This window comes from Thunnus thynnus, chromosome 17 (genome assembly GCF_963924715.1).
Source record: "Thunnus thynnus chromosome 17, fThuThy2.1, whole genome shotgun sequence".
In the NCBI taxonomy this organism is placed as follows: domain Eukaryota; kingdom Metazoa; phylum Chordata; class Actinopteri; order Scombriformes; family Scombridae; genus Thunnus; species Thunnus thynnus.
In genome coordinates, this window is record NC_089533.1 from 552,776 (window position 1) to 558,775 (window position 6,000).

A 6,000-nucleotide genomic window follows, 5' to 3' on the forward strand; every position below is an offset into this window, starting at 1 on the left:
TATTCCAGAAACAATGTGACTATATTGTAAAGTTGAAATGCAGTTTTTAGAGCACAGCCATGAATACAGATCGTTCCAACAGGATCAATAAAATATACAACTATTAAAAAAAGATGCTTTAATGATTCTGCATCAGAAATATTGAGCTGAATATTAAACTTGAGCTTAAAGAATTGATTAGATGGATTGAATGTGTTCATAGTTTTAAATGGACTTGTGTTGCAGCTGAAGTGGAGCCTCAACACATCTTTATCTTTATTATCATCACACGTGACTCACTTATCATAACTGCAGGGATAATGATTGATTATTGATCAGTACAGTTAGAATGTGTCTAATATGTGCATTACAGGTGGAGTTTTACTCTTCGTTGATGAAGCTTTGGCGCCCTCTGCTGGTGAAAAGATAAACTGCATGCTGTCAGTTTAATGAACACAGATTAGTATGTATATATATATACTTATATATATATATATATATATATATATATATATATATATATGTATATATAAGATATTCACACTGACATTATGACATCAACATTTCCTGATCTGCAGGAACATGAAACACATCTGATCTGAGGTCAGAACTCATCCAGGCGTCGCTGAAGCTGATCGATCGATCGATCCGTCACAACTTACTGACACGTTGTGATCGATCCCGTCAGAAACGTGATGACGTCACTTGTTGTTTTTCAACGTCTGTTTCTGATCACAGCTGATCAGCTGGTCGGCTTTAACAGCTGCAGAGATTTCTGATGCTGTTTGTGTCTGAACACGCTGTGATAATAACGGAGCAGAGTTATCGCTGCCAGCAGCTGTTTCTCTCTGTATGTCAATCATACATGAACCATTTCTAATAAACAGAATGTCTTTATTTATTATATACTGATTATTTGCATCTTTATTGATATTGTGATTGTAATTACATTATTTAATAATCCAGAATATGATCAGGGTGTCTTTTGAACACTGGAAATTATTTATTAGGCTAATTGTTTCAGGGAAAATGTAAATTGTGTAAATATATCTCACATGGAACTATAGTTTCTACCCAACGCTCAGAGATTTTCAGCCTCACATGTGAGTGAATAAATGTTTGATAAATGATTAAATTCATTTGTTTGGGATGTTTGATAATTCTTAAGAAACCCAGCCAACAGTATGGAGGCCTAAAAGAGACATAATAAATAAAAATATAAGTAGGATCTATTAATGCTTATATTTATTGATCTCCCCAATTATGTATTTATTCACCCACATGTATTTAGATATACAGATATATATACTGTGCAGCAGATAGAAGAAACTCTGTCAAACAGCATGTAGAAGATACTGGACGCCATTCATGAAGAGATTTTTTTCTTAAGAACATAACTAAAGCTTTAAAAACACTCTGAAAACTAAAACTGGAACAGAAACCTGAGGTTCATAATAAAATCAAAGTAAAAAAGTTTTTTCACTGAATTTAAGTTTGATGCTTTCTGGTTCAGTTTGAACAGTTTGTACAACATGTGGACGACGTCTAACCAGACTTTAAACTCTCCTTGAACATGTCTGGTGAACATTTCATTCCAGTGTTGTCGATGGTGCAGGCGTACTGCTGCTTCAGATACTCCTGGTCAAACTTCCTCTCTGCAGAACTGTCACTCAGACAGGCTGTGAGATGGACGGTGGCTTTAAACCTGGAGGAGAGGAGAACCAGAGACAGAGCCAGAGTGACGATGAAGAACGGGACTCTTTTTAAAGAGCTGCTCTCTGCTGGGAGGATGAACGGGATGACGATGTGGTTTCTTCCTGGTGGACCATACTTTTTTTTGAGAGACTCAAACTTTTTCCATGTACCGTCCTCTGGTGGTTCCTTTGGGCTGACGGTGATGTTGGGAATCTTTTGGTCTCCAGCTTTCTTCATTGAGTTCCAGTGGTCGGGCAGTTTGGAGGGTCGATGCTTTTCATCAGGAATTTGACAGTCACTTCATGTGACACCGGACACAGCACCACTTCAATTTAATTCATAGATTACAAACACGATTTATCATTATTGCACTTTTCATTATTTCAGTTTCTGCAGAACAGAAAATAAACCCGTCTTCATAGTTAATAGTCCTGTACAGCTGATTATTAATGCAGATTGATTCCAAGTGAATATCAATAACAGATCTCTTATATGAAGCCACAAGTGATCAGCGATGCAGAGAAACAATAGTATAATTTCACTCTGACAGACATGATTAGCTTGTTTTACAAATAAAAACAGAAACACGTCTTCATGAATGACAGTTTACAGTCCGTCAGTTATTACATGATTGACAGTTAAGTTGGTTTGTGTGTCTATAACTTAGGAATCAGTTTGCCTTTGATCGCACCTGTTATTACACCTGTAGACCATGAGAGGGCCTTACTGTTCACACATTCCCAGACACAAGAAGAAAGTGATGAATCAGACTGTTGATAAATGAGGCTCTGGGTCTGTATATACATGTATATAAATGCCTGTTTTTATTGGCAGATGACTTACTATAAATTTTAATGATTCATTTCAAATGTCACTGACTTTGTCCTCACACATACGCAGCAAATGTTTTTTATGTTTGTAATGAGAGTGTTCAGTCTGTTTTAACGTAGCTGAATTCATTATAAAATTGTTCTTATTTACATATTTTTGGTCTCTATTGTCAAACGTCAGAAATGTGAAATGTGATCATAAATACTTTCTGTTAACCAGCTGCTGCTGCAGATAAAATCATTATGTTACGTCACATCGTCTGATAAAACAAATATAAATGCAGGTTAATGACAGCTGCCGAGCTGTGAGATCAACTGTACTGACATTTAAAATGATCACAGAGAAAGTTAGAGGCACAAAGCATCTGTAGCATCTGAACCAGCTGCTAAACTGCTGGATTTCATCTGTTGTAAAACAAGACAAAAGACTTTAAAATAGCTCTAAACTTAATAAGAAATGTGTTCACTGAAGAACTGAAGAACACCTCTGAAATGTTTCCAGTCAACATTAAAACACCGATGCAGAAGGATCACAGCCTCCTTATAGTTTACATCCAGCAGGGTTGAAGTCATAAAGTTGAATCCACCGTCACACTTTGTTCCCACAGTTCATGAATCTGTGGATGAATTTCCACATCAAAGCTTCTTTTCTACCACATGACAGAGAAGATGTTTAACTAAAGTAAAAACGTTTAAAACTCTCAAACAGTGTCACACTGAACATGTCTGGTGAACATGTCATTCCAGTGTTGTTGATGGTGCAGGCGTACTGCTGCTTCAAATACTCCTGGTCAAACTTCTTCTCTGCAGATCTGTCACTCAGACAGGCTGTGAGATGGACGGTGGCTTTAAACCTGGAGGAGAGGAGAACCAGAGACAGAGCCAGAGTGACGATGAAGAACGGGACTCTTTTTAAAGAGCTGCTCTCTGCTGGGAGGATGAACGGGATGACGATGTGGTTTCTTCCTGGTGGACCATACTTTTTTTTGAGAGACTCAAACTTTTTCCATGTACCGTCCTCTGGTGGTTTCATAGGGCTGACGGTGATGTTGGGAATCTTTTGGTCTCCAGCTTTCTTCATTGAGTTCCAGTGGTCGGGCAGTTTGGAGGGTCGATGCTTTTCATCAGGAATTTGACAGCTTCCTCTTTCATCACAGTAAAACACTCTGTGTTGAGGCTTCATGCGTCCTGTAGCGATACCATACGCTACATCAGCAGTGATGGAACAGTTCCAGGGAGAATACAGGATCACGTCTGTGATGGAGGGCAAAGGCAGCAGACAGCTGGCCGGGATCATCGAGTCTCCGATGGATCCGTGTGCATCAAACGTGATGTGAACATTGTTACTGTGATCCTTCTTTTCTTCCTCATCGATGTGTTTCTTCAGAAAATTAAACATGTCCACCAGTTGGAAGAAACCATCAGATTCTGAAGTTATTTTCAGCCATCTCCGAACAGCTTCATCTTCACAGTTTTTGTTCACAAACTCAATTAATGTCTTCTTTTTCATCATCTTTATAACAAAGTTTTCAACTCTGGCTGACTGAAACATTGTTCTGTAAGAAGAATTTAAAAAAGAAGCATTTTAAAATGATGAAATGATGAAAATTAGGCCACTTTCGTTGTCATGGCTACAATAATAACCACAAGGTTAAGGTTGGACTTGCTGTCTTGGGAGGACAGTCTCATTTAAAAAGAAAAAGAAAAACTTTTTATGACATCTTTTTCTGTTCAAAGACTCACTGAATTTGAAGTTGTTTTTCTATCCTTTCCAACTCAGTCTGCATGACTTCAGCTTTCTCTCTCAGAGTCTGACTGGATTCCATCACAGTCATTTATCTGCTCAGGAGCTGAAAACAAAATTCCAGGTGCTCCGCTGCCAACCTGAAAATGAACAACAAAAACACATCACATTAAAGGACTGCATTGGGAATGGAATCTTGCGGGAGCAGGTGGTTTTAACTTTGCTGCGATCGGGGGTGGGCAGTCAAAAAATAAACTGCGGGCTAGCGCTAACCAGGAGGATGGAGTCAACATATGAAGTTGAAAAGAAGATCAAGGCAAGTCATAACAATACAAAAGTAAAGCAAGGCAAGTCTGACATTTAGACAAATTTCTCAGTTGCTACTAACAAAGATGGAAAGAAACTGGACTTTGTTAGTTGTGACAAATGAACAAAAGTATTGATCTACAACAGGCACAAATCTGGCAGCTCTGGGTTAAGGCAACATACCTGCTCCGCTCTCCCCAGTCAAAGTAAAGATGAAGCACTTCTTCCTGCACATATTAAACTAGATGCTATCAAGAAATCTATAATGTAAGTAAGTAAGTAAAATTTTATTTATATAGCACCTTTTTTTAACACAGGTTACAAAGTGCTTTATAGTGACATTGGGACACAAAGAAAATAGGACACAAAAACCATGAAAGACACGTTCAAGAACACAGCAAGCATACAGTCATCACCCGGAGCACACACTTGAATTTATGAAATGTTATGAGAAAGTCATTCTAAAAAAGGAGGTTTTTAGGTGTTCTTTGAAACAGTCAACAGATTCAGCTGATCTGATGGAAGTGGGGAGATTGTTCCAAAGTCTGGTTGCCAGGGCAGCAAAAGCACAGTCACCTTTGGTTTTTAGTTTGGCACGTGGTACGGCCAACAGGTTTTGGTTGGAAGACCTAAGTGACCGCATGGTAGTATACGGGCTTAGTAGCTCGGATATATATGCAGGAGCTAAACCGTGTAAGGCCTTATAAGTGATTAAGAGAATCTTGAAATCAATCCTGAACTTCACTGGCAGCCGATGCAATGAGGCTAAAACAGGGTGATGTTGGATCTATGGCCAGTCCTACTTAATAGCCTCGCTGCTGTGTTTTGTACAAGCTGAAGACGTGACAGGTCAGCTCGGCTAAGGCAAGTGAAAAGGGAGTTACAGTAATCGAGACAGGAATAAATGAAGGCATGAATGATATGCTCTAGGTCCGAGGCTGACAGTAATGGTCTGATGCAGGATTGAACCATTTTATTGACATGTTCAAATTTCAATTTAAGGTCAAATGTAATTATGCACTAGAATGTAATTTCACTATGTTATTACTGACAGGAATGCATCTCTTTATTAATACTACACAGTAAAACGCGGAACAGGAGGGGGCATGGATTGTCAGAATGCAGGCAGGAGTGGGATTAAGAAAACAGTCCCGCGCAGGGCTCTACATCACACCCAGTCTCCTGTCTCTTCTAGAATCAGTTCTAACATTGTATTACTAGTTTACAGCTCTGAATGGTTTAGCAGCTCCATACTTGAACTGTCTCTCTACACACTGAGGTCATCAAACATGAAACAGAAGAGGAAATCTGGACGCAGATTCCTCTTATTATGAACCAAAACTTCTGTGAATTCCTTTTCAGAAACAACAGGTTTTTATTGCTGTGTCTGTCTTATTAAATATTTTATTTTTACTCAGTTTTATTGTATTTCATGCTTGTTTTCAA